Source organism: Gigantopelta aegis, chromosome 13, assembly GCF_016097555.1.
Source record: "Gigantopelta aegis isolate Gae_Host chromosome 13, Gae_host_genome, whole genome shotgun sequence".
NCBI classification, from domain to species: domain Eukaryota; kingdom Metazoa; phylum Mollusca; class Gastropoda; order Neomphalida; family Peltospiridae; genus Gigantopelta; species Gigantopelta aegis.
In genome coordinates this window covers 7,232,132-7,246,730 of record NC_054711.1, presented here as the reverse complement: position 1 = coordinate 7,246,730, position 14,599 = coordinate 7,232,132, and the positions used below count along the sequence as shown (strand labels likewise).

The 14,599-nt window shown below is 38.0% G+C and overlaps 1 protein-coding gene across 1 annotated transcript in view; it reads right to left on the bottom strand.

Moving 5' to 3' along the window:
* Positions 1 to 10,815, bottom strand: part of LOC121387773 — a 29,465-nt gene extending 18,650 nt beyond the window's left edge. The window contains exon 1 of the mRNA XM_041518979.1: positions 10,716 to 10,815. The gene's annotated coding sequence lies outside the window, so the exon portion shown is untranslated. The remainder of the gene's footprint in view (positions 1 to 10,715) is intronic.
* Between the last annotated feature and the right edge of the window lie 3,784 nt (positions 10,816 to 14,599).

Sequence of the window (14,599 nt, the reverse complement as noted above, 5' to 3'; positions counted from 1 at the left end):
TAGAATATTCCTTAAATTAACCACACTTTAATAATTTTCAAGGAAATACTCTACATATCTGAAAATTGGCTAAACTAAAATTTATTGCAGTGTGAGCCCTGGACACCTGTAAGCAAAACGAACCTGCGCTGTACGTTCTTGTGGTGCCGTAGAGCAAAGTGTGTGCCCACGTGACACGTTGGTACTGGTTAACTACATGTACGTTTAATGTCATAACTGGACTCGAGAATAATCAAACTAAAAGCTACCGGCCTCGGTGGCGTCGTGGCAGGCCATCGGTCTACAGGCTGGTAGGTACTGGGTTCGGATCCCAGTCGAGGCATGGGATTTTTAATCGAGATACCGACTCCAAACCCTGAGTGAGTGCTCCGCAAGACTCAGTGGGTAGGTGTAAACCACTTGCACCGACCAGTGATCCATAACTGGTTCAACAAAGGCCATGGTTTGTGCTATCCTGCCTGTGGGAAGCGCAAATAAAAGATCCCTTGCTGCCTGTCGTAAAAAAGAGTAGCCTATGTGGCGACAGCGGGTTTCCTCTAAAAACAGTGTCAGAATGACCATATGTTTGACGTCCAATAGCCGATGATAAGATTAAAAATCAATGTGCTCTAGCGGCGTCGTTAAATAAAACAAACTTTACTTTACAAACTAAAGCTCTGTGGTATCAGATTTACGTGGAATGTATTTTAGACACAGTAGCTGGCTACCATTTGGTCGTCGAAGATTGCAGAAGTATTACATACAGTCCTCTCTAGCCCTCCCCTACAACATATCACGCCTCTAAAAATTACGCAAACGATCGTTTTGCTCATTGTTCGCGCAAGTCTAGTTTTACGTTACAACCCATGAAAAAATAAAGACATTAAAAATATTTTACACCACCGTTTGTCACTGTGCAAATGATGATATATATTTCTTTGTAACGGGTTACGCAAAATGAAATGGATTACCTGAAAAACATTCGTGGGACCCATATATGGATTATGCAAACTTTTAATTCTCACAGGCCTGCATATCAATAAGGGGAGGGCTAGAGGTGACTCAAGCTAGTGGACACATGACACCTCAGGCTTAGGATGATAAGAAATACATTTATTGTCCGTGGACCTGTTTCGCTTGTGTCATTTGTACGCAACAGTACATGTGTTTGAAAGTTTCCGACGGCGTCGACTTTTGCACGGGAAAAGTAAACAAACCACTGGCATAGGAAACGCTTTATAACAGTGTAAAAGTGTGTAAATATAAAAGTGTTCCCCCCCCCCCCCCCCCCCCCCCCCCCCCCCCCCCCCACACACACACTTTTTGGCACCTTCCTACGCTCAGGTGTCTGTCACATTCACAAAAATGTTCGTAAAAATAACATTAAAACAAGCGAAGAAATCAAGATTGAACATAACCCATTCATAAACATGGCATATTTCTTAATACCTTTTTTTTCTGTGATTTTCAAAGACTGTAATTTGAAGGCAAACTTAAATTTGTGGCGACAGCGGGTTTTCTCTCAAAATCTGTGTGGTCCTTAACCATATGTCTGATGCCATATAACCGTAAATAAAATGTGTTGAGTGCATCGTTAAATAAAACATTTCTTTCTTTCTTTTTTCTTAATTTTAGGAGTGTTAAAATCGACAAATTCAAATAACTATTCTTTCATTTGGAAAGGGTAAAGTTAGTTTGATTTGTTTAACGATATCAATGATATCGATTTAATAATCATCTGCTATTGGATGTCAAACATTTGGTAATTTTGACATAGAATCTTAAGAGAGGAAACGGGTGCATGTGTAGGGGGAGGGTATTGGGGGTCGAAACCCTTACCTGCCCAAGCTTAAAAAACGTGAAATATATTTTCTGGGGGAGCATGGCCCCATATAGACTTCACTCAACACAACTCCCAACCCCACTGAAATCCCTGCACACACGCCTTGGAAACCCGCTACATTTTTCTTTTTAGCAAGGGATCATTTATATGTACCATCCAACAGACAGGATATCACATACTATGGCCTTTTATATCCTCGCCGATGGGGATCGATCCTAGACCGACTGCGCAGTTAAACCCCCCCACCTTTTTAGGTCTAAGTAATGAATAAAAACAACATAGAGTCTTGAAAAATGTTATGTAAATTGTACACAACACCCTCTTCCTCCATCCCAAGAGCGTTACGTAATTATTAACACCCCCTTACATTTAATGCGTATGCCAACCGCTGGCCACTGTCAAAATTTCAAGGCAAATCCCCCACTGACTCCTGGGAAGGTGTTGTACCATACCTCTATGGATATAAATATGTTTTGGAGATATGAGACGACCCCTCGATCAAGACAGTTAAATGTGTTCAAAATCACGTTAGAAGCTCAGCGTCTGCGCAAATCACGTAAAGTCCCAGTTCTACTGGCGTCCCGCTAAATGAAGAAAAACAAAGCTGGCCATTGCATTTATAGTTGACCTAGATAATTTAGATATGCGAGCATTGCGAAACTATAGCGATGTGATGGACCTTTTATGTACCAAATAGAACTTGATAATCTATTCTAAATGCTTAAATAAGAAAAATATTCCAGGGACTGCAGCTTTAAAGTCCGAACCAAAATGTTAACAACTACGAAAAATTGCTCTCCTACCCAGACCTCTCAACCTCGAGGCATTGGAAACCTGGTCACTGAAGCCCAAAAACCTGGAGATTTCTGTAAAAACCTGGAGATTGACCTATTCATACATAATCAAGTGCTAAACAAAATAAAGTGGTCGTTCTTTTGTGTTAAAAACAATATTTGACAGGTGATGTCAGGGAATTTTCACTTTTACGTCACGTGTGTAAACTCTCAACGAGAATGCGAGAGACTGGTAGCGATAACCGTATTTGGCATTGATCTTCTAAATACGGATTGTTGTGTCCACTCCTCTCACTTTGTTTATTATTTCTGGCCGGATTGGCCGAGAACTCGACTGAGCAAGAACAGAAATTGTTTTAACTACAATGGATTTTTGTCGCAAGAGAAAAACCGTGAGATTTTCGAGAAGAAAAAAACATGTCACCTATATCGACTTCACCAAGATCTCCTAGGACAAAAAACATGTAATTTCTCGCCATCTGCCATTTTATCTTATTATGGAATACTTGTCAAGACGGGTGGAAGCCTCTCAAGTATGTGATGTATAATTAATGTGACGTCATCACAATTGCATTATATCATAATCAATGCAGGCCTGCGCAAATTAAAAATTAGCATAACCTGAAAAGGGGTTATGCCAAAAGATTTTGCATAACCTATTTTGGTTCGCATAACCTGGTTTTTTTTTTTTATAACTTAAAAAAAAACCCCACTTAATTTTGAGAAAAAAGAGTGGCAATGGCAAGTAAAAAGTATATATGTATACAATTGTTTAAGCGATTTAAAAATAATAATAGTGATTAGCAGCGCTCAAAGTTCTCGACCAACTGGTCGCATAAATGCGATTGGACTTTTGACGAGTGTGACCAAAAATTACTACCATTGTACCAAGTTGCATGTATGCGACCAAACCAAATAACTAGTTTTGCTGGTTGGAAAGTGGCCACTGCATTGATGCATACTATGAAATTTGTAGTCTTAAGTTATAGCCAAGTGACCCAACGTTTTGTTAATCTGCATGCGACACAGGCACTTGACACAAATTAGTATACATATATATATATACATACATACACACACATATATTTTTATAGCCACTAAGGCTATATAGAAACATATAGCGAAATTAATTGTGGTCTGAGGTCTGATATACTGTAAAACGCGTATTATTCGTGAATGTGTAATTTTCGCGGTTTTCGCGTTTTTAATGTAGCCGCGAAAATTACACTTACGCAAATAATAAAATCCATTAGAACAAAAAAAACAAAAAAAAAAAAACCCCACAAAAAACCCGAACAGTTTAGCAATTTTGGCATGCTGTTCTGCATCATACAGTCTATATTCACCGTGTTTTTGTTTACAATTTGTAGAAGTGTTTAATTTATCAACGGCATCATTGGCAGCCTGTGTCGATTGAACTTCTTCGATCGTTAAACACGTTAAAGGGTCAGGTAAACTAACAGTTTCAGGTTTGTACACGCTTTTTTCAACCACTGCAAAACTGAACCTGCCATAATGCTGTTTTTGTGAAGAATGATAAATGTAGTTGATTTTTGGAACCGACATTCTTACTTGTATTGTTACCCTGTGAATAAACATTTAGAAATTAGTATAATATGGGCCATTTTTAATTGGCCAATCAAAATAAGGGACACAAATGGTTTTGTAAGTGTCCGGAAAAACGTCATCGACAAGTGACAAAAACAAAAGAGGTGAGACGTTTTTAACAACCAGTGTTTAAACATTAAAACAAGATTACTAGTACAAGTGTTTGTCTTTATTTCACACTTTCTGGAGAGTTGATTGAACCACATTCTGGATTAATTTCATTAATTGTACACACAGTGTGGTCGCCGCTGGACATGTGGCTGCAGCACTAGTCGCTCAGAAAGGGATAATATTACGTATATCTCTGTTGACCACTCTAGTGTCGATTTAATGTTATGTACCAAAGTATAGTTTTGTACGTGTTAGTAATTTATAAAACAAACAAACAAACAAAAACCATGACATGGCGAAAATTAACAACCGCGAACTGCCTGCATTTTTTATATCGCGAAAAATACCCGTTTTACAGTAGTTCACACATTACACTAGTTCAATGCTTGAATCTGTTGAAAGTATTATAGCCAGAGAGGTGAAATTACACAGACTGATTGTGAATACCACAAGGAATATAAAAACTCATTTATTTATTTTTCTAAATATTTTATTTATTAAAAATTAAAATTAAAATTTTCAACTTTTAAATTTCAATATCCTCCAAAATAGCATAAAATGACCTCTGATGTTATTACATGTTGTTGCAATCTTTTTTAACAGTTTTGAGCTAATAATTTGGTAAAAAAGAGTAAAAGTTGGATTTTGTTGGTCAATATTGAGATTTAAATTTAAAAATAATAATTTAATATTTAATTTTAATGAGTTTCTCAATTATTGCAATTAGACAGAAGATCTAAATATAATGAATATATCACTACTAAATGTAATTAAATACTTTAAATAAATACTATAGTTTTTAACAAGATTAAGTACTCTAATAATACATTTCACCTACATTTGTGTAAATTACACACTTGTCATTTTTCAAAAATGGTCTTTTATCCTTAGAAAATCTAATCAGCTAATATTCTATGCTGTCTGAATGTATTTATTGTGTTCAGTAATCAGATGCTGGTATACTTGTCAAGTTTATTGCAGAAAATGTGCCAGAAAGGTTAACATTTGGCTTGTAATACATATGGCAGAATAATCCATAATGCATATTCAGTGGTCATTACTACAAATATCCTTCCAATCAAGAAATACTACACTGAGGCAGACCTGTCAATCCTCCTGGATTCAGCAGGAGTCTCCTGGTATTTGATGAAATCTCCTGACAGCCTGTGCAGGAGACAATTTCTCCTGTTAAATGACATTTTTGTAGGCATAAAAAAAAAAAAAACCCTTTTGCCAAAATAACATAAGGGTATGATTGATCTGAAGTGCCAAACTCTGGCCCAGAGTTGACAGCAATATACCCGATGCATGTTAAAATCACATGTCACAGCAAGACTACTAAGAAAATACCAATTGCTTCTAGATTATGGTAGTCCCACTCCCATGGCTAGTGATATTCAGTGTTGGGCTAGTAAATAACTACTACTGCCATGCCCGACACTGCTTCTAGATTATGGTAGTCCCACTCCCATGGCTAGTGATATTCAGTGTTGGGCTAGTAAATAACTACTTGCCATCCTCGACACTGCTTCTAGATTATGGTAGCCCCACTCCCATGGCTAGTGATATTCAGTGTTGGGCTAGTAAATAACTACTATGGAACTCGACATTGCTTCTAGATTATGGTAGCCCCACTCCCATGGCTAGTGATATTCAGTGTTGGGCTAGTAAATAACTACTACTGCCATGCCCGACATTGCTTCTAGATTATGGTAGCCCCACTCCCATGGCTAGTGATATTCAGTGTTGGGCTAGTAAATAACTATTGCCAAACCCCAATTGAGTGAATTAACATAACCTCAAAGCAGTTATAATGTTTTGTAAATATAAAAAACCCCATTTTTTTTGTTTTTAATATTTATCTTCCTCTTTACCATATCTGATTATAATATTTAAAATTGTAAAACTTAAGTAAATATATATGCACATATTGGCTAGTAAATTATTTTTTAATTCCCACGGCTAGTGGATTTTTTTTAGAAGCACTGATATGATCTACTGTTGGGCATTTTCATATTAATATGCATTTAGATTATGGTAGCCTTTTACGAAGTGGCTACATGATAACAGTTATGAAGTAGAAATAACTGTTATAGCAGGTCCAACAACCTTGCGATTATGGGTTAATTTTGTCAAATTAGTTATAAACATTTGCTCCTGTTTTTTGACAACATTCCTCTGCATTTTCATAACACACACCATCCTCAGCCATTCTCTTGACTAGTAAAAGATATTGACATGCTAAATTTTGCACTAGATTTGAGGTCGCCATGACAATTGGCACATGATTTACACTTGTTACAGTGAATAACTGGAAATTGACATTTCTTTAAATAAAAAGACAACATGTGTAGTGCAAGTTACCTATTGGTAGGATTTATAGTCCCTCAGCTGGTCCATATTTTGCAATAATTTTAAGTAAATAACGCTACGGTTTGTTATTTTGATAAAGTACTGGGTTGTCCACAAAACAAATTTGTGTAAAACATTATGGTCCGGGACTATTTGTTTCTAGATTATGGTAGCCCCACTCCCATGGCTAGTGATATTCAGTGTTGGGCTAGTAAATAACTACTATTGCCATGCCCGACAGGGCTTCTAGATTATGGTAGTCCCACTCCCATGGCTAGTGATATTCAGTGTTGGGCTAGTAAATAACTACTATTGCCATGCCCGACAGGGCTTCTAGATTATGGTAGCCCCACTCCCATGGCTAGTGATATTCAGTGTTGGGCTAGTAAATAACTACTATTGCCATGCCCAACATTGCTTCTAGATTATGGTAGCCACACTCCCATGGCTAGTGATATTCAGTGTTGGGCTAGTAAATAACTACTATTGCCATGCCCGACAGGGCTTCTAGATTATGGTAGCCCCACTCCCATGGCTAGTGATATTCAGTGTTGGGCTAGTAAATAACTACTACTGCCATGCCCGACATTGCTTCTAGATTATGGTAGTCCCACTCCCATGGCTAGTGATATTCAGTGTTGGGCTAGTAAATAACTACCAGTGCCATGCCCGACATTGCTTCTTGATTATGGTAGTCCCACTCCCATGGCTAGTGATATTCAGTGTTGGGCTAGTAAATAACTACTATTGCCATGCCCGACATTGCTTCTAGATTATGGTAGTCCCACTCCCATGGCTAGTGATATTCAGTGTTGGGCTAGTAAATAACTACCAGTGACATGCCCAACATTGCTTCTAGATTATGGTAGCCCCACTCCCATGGCTAGTGATATTCCATGTTGGGCTAGTAAATAACTACTATTGCCATGCCCAACATTGCTTCTAGATTATGGTAACCCCACTCCCATGGCTAGTGATATTCAGTGTTGGGCTAGTAAATAACTACTATTGCCATGCCCGACAGGGCTTCTAGATTATGGTAGCCCCACTCCCATGGCTAGTGATATTCAGTGTTGGGCTAGTAAATAACTACTACTGCCATGTCCGACACTGCTTCTAGATTATGGTAGTCCCACTCCCATGGCTAGTGATATTCAGTGTTGGGCTAGTAAATAACTACTATTGCCATGCTCGACACTGCTTCTAGATTATGGTAGCCCCACTCCCATGGCTAGTGATATTCAGTGTTGGGCTAGTAAATAACTACTATTGCCATGCTCGACATTGCTTCTAGATTATGGTAGCCCCACTCCCATGGCTAGTGATATTCAGTGTTGGGCTAGTAAATAACTACTATTGCCATGCCCGACATTGCTTCTAGATTATGGTAGCCCCACTCCCATGGCTAGTGATATTCAGTGTTGGGCTAGTAAATAACTATTGCCTGGCCCAAAGGCTAGTGAATTTTTTTTGGATCAAATGTTGCAGTTAAGTCTATTTTGTAAATATGAATATCCTAACCCCATCCCAACCCCCAAATGTTAGTGTTTTTAAGCTCTATCTTCCTCTTTAGGTAACATATCTGATTAGTACTATTATTTGGTAAAATTGTAATAACTTAAGTAAAGAAGGGCTAGTGAATTTTTAATCGTGGCTAGTAAATTTTTTAAATCACTGGTCCCACGGCTAGTGGATTTTATAAAAATTCTAGAAGCACTGATATTATGATGTATACCTAAGTAACATCTGTTGGGCATATTCATATTAATATGCATTTAGATGGGCTGTTTTGCCTTTTACGAAGTGGCTACATGTCTAATACAGTAAATGAAGTAGATTCAGTAAATATAGCAGGTCAAAATTGAATCTGAGGCCTATCATGTCTAATTTTCCCTCAAATTAGTGTATAAACATTTGCTGCAAATGGCCCCAATTTTGTGACTTTCACCATCCCTCTGACACATTTCTAATAATTAAGGTACCATGAATTCAGTCACCATATCTTTAATAAGCCTCCAATTACGATATCTAAAATGCTAAATTTTACAGATACAGATTTTAATTTGTTTCAAAAATTTGAATTTAAGTTTAATATTTCATTAAAAATGAAGTAAAATCTAATGATTGATTTTGTTTTCTTTAAATATTTCAAAATCTTTCCAAGACAACACTGTGTAGCTAGAACATACAGGGTTAGATCTTCATAATTTTTTCAGGATGTTAACAGGACTACCTGGCTTTCATTTCAGATAGTCCCTCAAAGTTTTAGGTGGTCCATATTTTGCAATAATTTTAAGTTAAAATAACGCTACGGTTTGTTATTTTGATAATTTAGTACTGGGTAAATCATCCACAAAACGTTACATTTGTGCTAAATACATTTTAAAATTCCAGGTGGTCCGGCGGACTATTTGTTTGCAGCTTCAGGTAGTCCTGTTAATTTTCAGGTAGTCTCAGACTACCGGACTACCGTTAAGATCTAACCCTGACATATGTAGAAGAAAAAATAGCTGTTTACTGTATGAAAGAATTCCAACATTTGATAAAGTTGTTACATTTTGAAGTTGCAGCCAGGTGTCCCTCAAGTTTCCATTGCTAAAATTGGCCATGGCAAGGCTCTGTAGTAGGTGTTTGAACACAACCTCTATATACTCTCATTTTAAAGGTGTTATCCCGATACTTACTAAGCATTGCTTTAATATGTATATCATTGGAATGCATTAGTGTGGGCCAGTTTTTAGGGGGGAAAATGGACTGATAGGCCTCAGATTACAGTTATCTTCCCATTTGGTTGTCCAAAATCTGGAAATTTGACCGCGCAAGTACATGGTTCATACAGGCAAGGACCCATAAAATTCAAGCACTTTTCAAGGACCTACCTTATGTCTTCAAGGACCATAAATTTACACAAACCATAACCATTTTTTTCTGTGTTTTTCGCCGTTTTGGTGCGATTTGAGTGCGCTCTCGCCCATGGCGCCAATGTTAATATCCTTGCGACAACAGGAACACACGGCCTTTGACACGTCCTTACTCTCTCTGATCCATGCATATTTTCGACACCACGTTTTGTTAAAAACACACTTTCCACTAGGCATGTTTAAATTTGAACATGTGCTTGCAAAAACTTCAAAATCTAAGTCATTCTGTGTCGTCTCGCCTGACTATTGTTTGCAGTTCTCAAAACGAGGCTATTACACTCGTCAATATTCGGTAAATCTCGGCTGAGGCATTCGGAACATAGCATTTGTCCCGGAATGGGCCGAGTACATTCGGGATGCGGAACGTCGCGAGTGCTAGAATGAAAGTGCGAACACGGAAGTAAAAATGCTAAATTTCTATTGTTCTGTAATTTCTGGTTAAAATGACGCGCTAGTCACACTGACATGAAATTCAAGGACTTTTCAAGGACTTTTGCACTTTGAAAATAAGCACTTTTCATTTCAAACTCCTAAATTCAAGCACTTTTCAAGACCGTGCGAACCATGAAGTAGTCTGCTGTTTGATTGTGATTATTTCATGGCAGATGGCTATGAAGTGGCAACTATTTGACTGAAGTAACAGGGGAGAACATGTAATTTGTAAACATGTGTAACTTGTTGACATTGAAGACTTGTTTGTGGTAATTCCGGCCCATGCAAAAGTCATGCTTTTTGTGTAAAATGGGTGTACTCCGGCCTGGTTTAGAGGGTGTGTTTGTTTAAACCAATATGCTGGGAGAAAGAGCCGACAACAGGGGTTGTCCTTTTCTGGGTATGTGTCCCCCAGACAGGCAAAGGTACATACAAAAATTCACGGGCCTGCTGATATTATTAAAAAATGTTATGGCCACTAAGGCTATATAGAAACATATAGCGAAAATAATTATTGTCTGAGGCCTGCTGACCGATTCATCCATGATGATAATTTGCCCAATTCGCACTCAACTTTAGGCTCTACCTAGTTAATATTATCAAACAAGAAAACCGGCATCTTTTCATTTGATTAAAAATAAGTTAAATACCATCAAATGTCATACTGTCACATACCTGCCTCTCAAATAGCATCACAAATATCAAAGTTTTCTACGGTTTTCCCGGAAAAGGGTAATCACCATTTTTCAAAACATTATGGTTGGCTGGGATTCCCCCTTCCACCACCGGAGCACTACGGTAACTGCGTAATATATAAAGGGTGCGACGTATGTTCTGCATTTATGCTTAATACTACTAACTAAACCTGATGAGAGCTATAGGGAACTATTCTTAATTTACGACATAGCTGAAACAATATGTTCAGCGGATACTTACCAACACTACAGCTGCCAGGACACTTGGTACAGTTGGTACTGATAATTTTATTAAGCGTGAATAGGTGAATCTTGACCATTTTGTTATTCTAACTAGTATGGTACCATACTGTAATTGTGTAATTAAATATTTTAGAACCGCAGGGGATACTTCTAACAGTATACAGTACGTGCTGCGCATTTCCACAGTCTTTGAATATTTCTCTACACACATCCATCAGTTTCAAATAGTTCTGTTGGAACAAGTCTTGACGTAGGCTGTTCTGTAGACGGATCAGTCAGTCTGTTAAAAAAGTAATATTCATAATTATGGTAGAGTAACAGCATTATATGTGCTTAATCATAGTGCCATATTTCGTTTTCATTCATTCTGGTCGGTCGGTCGGTCGGTCGGTCTCTCTCTCTCTCTCTCTCTCTCTCTCTCTCTCTCTCTCTCTCTCATTTGGGGATTTTTGTTTCTGTTTTTTTTGTTTTGTTACTTCACCTGATGTGGTGCCTCTACATCCATCCATCCATCCATCCATCCATACATTCATTCAAACATACATAATAAATACATACATACATTCATTCATGCATACGTTAATATCTATGCATGTAACAGTGAACCTCGCCATACATACAATATATAGATATTCATACATCAATACATACTAGCCAGTGCCAGGTCTGCCTACTGTTGCATGCACGTAAGCGGGATCGACCACGTAGATTGTAGGTCCCAGGCATGTGGTTGAGTTAAAGAGCATACTTTTTATGGATGCCTCAATAGCTCAGAGCGCATCGTGGTTACTCTGCAATTTGCGGGCGATTCGGTGCCACAGGTTCGAGTCCCAGCAACGGCATGGGACAATTTGTGAGGCCAGAAAGGATTTAATTATCCCCTGCGCCAGTGCGTTAATATCTATGTATGTAACAGTCAACCTCGACATACATACAATATATCATATTCATACATCCATACATCCAACTATACATACATACATAATGTTACTTGATGTAGTCTTAATTTTTGACGTATTCACGGAAATTGTGGCTCGTTGTAATTGTCATACGCGTATCTGACCTTCTCGAAAACGTATTTCCACTTTTTGCTTAGTAATAGTGAAATCTTGTTGGTTATCCAAATTAAAACGCAGACGCAAAGCCCAAGGTTTACAAAAACAGTAATCGTTTTCACAATATAAAATAAACGATTTTTAGGTAACACCTTTAAACACACATGAATAGCATTTGATCCCAAGTTCGCGTGTAACATAGACGATAAATGAATGAATGAATGGCACCTCAGCACACAGACGTACGGGCTCCTATTTTTGTAAGGGGCAGCTAGCTGGGTTTTGCCCCAATTAAAAGAAAATGCCCGAATCTGGATAACAACATTTATTTTATTTTATATTAGCACTACTGTCAAACAGCTATATAGGGTTACAAACGAATCACTATCTATGCAACTAATTTTGCGGGCAGAATGGTGGAAATACGTGGTAAAAAAGGTCTCAGATGAGCACATTTTGCCCGAATATCTCTATCGTTTTTGCCCGAATTTGATGATTTGCTCCACCTATGGGATGGTGTATATAAAAGATCCTTTGCTGCTAATCGAAAAAGAGTAGCCCATGAAGTGGCGACAGCGGGTTTCCTCCCTCAATATTCGTGTGGTCCTTAACCATATGTCCGACGCCAAATAACCGTAAATAAAATGTGTTGAGTGCGTCGTTAAATTAAAAAAAGGGTTGTTTTTGTTTTTTGTTTTTTTTAGGTTTTTTAGGGTTTTTTTAATATAGCTGGAAATGTAGATTCTGTTTTCTTGGGGGCGAATGAGTATGCCCTAGTCTCAACGTAAATAGCTCCTAATCCAACTTCAACGATTACTGAGGGCCAGGATCTGGCTCAGTCGGTAAAGCACTCGCATGAACTGCTTCGGTCGAAGGATCGAATCCCCTCGACGTACCTATTCTCCGATTGGTTTTTACCCCGTCCCAAGCAGTGCCCCAACGACTGGTATATAAACGGGAGTGTTATATGTTTTTTTGGTGGGTTTTTTAAAATTTATTTTGTCTATGGGATGGCCCATATAAAAGATCCCTTGCTGTATTAGGCAAAATGTAGCGGGTTTCCTCTGATGACTACGTGTCAGAATTACCAAATGTTTGACATCCAATAGCCGATGATTAATAAATAGATTGATGTGCACTGACGAACTTAAAACAAGTCACGTTCTAGCCCAAGTACTCTGACGGTAAGAGAGTTAGACGCACATTTTGACAGTAATCAACACTCTCTAACCACCAGAGGCCAACCTATATAAATTCTGCGCAAACGCTGCCTACCAAACGGTAGTCAAAGATTTCTGCTCTAATACAACAACAATGCTATGTTTTACGTTAAATACCGTTATATCGATCATTTTCGAGCTCCCTGATAACAAATGTTTCACATATTAATCACTAATACACATACTACAGGAAGAAACCCGACAGCACCACTTTTTAATAATGTTCCGGTTATATACGTAGTTGCTGATGGGTTTCTTCCTGCAGTATGTGTGATATGGTATGGTATAACAGGTACGTACGTACATGTATCGTGGCAAGTCTGCAATTTGCGGGCGATTCGGAGCCATAGGTTCGAGTCCCAGCAAAGACATGGGACAATTTGTGAGACCAGAAAGGATTTAATTATCTCCTGCGCCAGTGCGTTAATATCTATGTATGTAATCGTCAACCTCGACACCTAATATATAGATATTAAGTAATAGTTATACCCACACTTTACGAGGTGTATCGGTGAATATCCCTAAACTTTTAGTCGTGTGGCCCCCGAGGCGATTTATACCCCACTTAAGATCGAGTTAATTATATTAGTTCGATGGTAAATACAATCAATAACTAGAATATCGTGAGCCTCACATTTTGTTCCGGAGCAATGAAACTATTCAGTTGTTCGTGTCGCACGTGCAAATGCAGTTTGTGGTAGTTTTATCAGTGTGTGTGTGTTATGGCTGTACTGGTATCGGAATATATTAAAACTCAGGGACGTAGTTTATATTTCTCGGGATGGGAATAGCATGGAGAATTAAGTACTAAAATGCTATTTCCGAGAACATTTTTTATATTTAGATCGTCTAAAAAATCCTTTTATGAAATAAAATTTAATGATTTTGTTTTTAGGTTTGGGGAATTTACTGGATAGGGAATAGTTTGACACCCCTACCACACTAACTACAGCTCCGCACTTCGCATGATTTTTAACAGACGTATTGTGCTGTAAATTTCTCAAGGGAACTGTTGTGAATTAGTGCGCATGTGTAATTAGATGGCTTGTTCTATTGGTTGAAATATTACGAAAACATAGTTTGAACTTTGTTATATGCAAATATTAAGTGTCACCAAGCAAGACCATTTTTGTCTTATTTTGTAACGGTGAATTGTGAAAGACGGTCTTGGGTGTGAAAATAAGCCAGCGACAGGGAAAAAAAAGGACTTTGAAGCCCAGAATGGAGATTTTTTTGTTTAGTTAAATGGACTTCATTTTCTGTGCATTTTAATTTGGACAATCCAGAAGATTTTAAATTCTAACTGCTGGAGGAGAAATGTTTTTGGAGACAATTACGCTACTGAT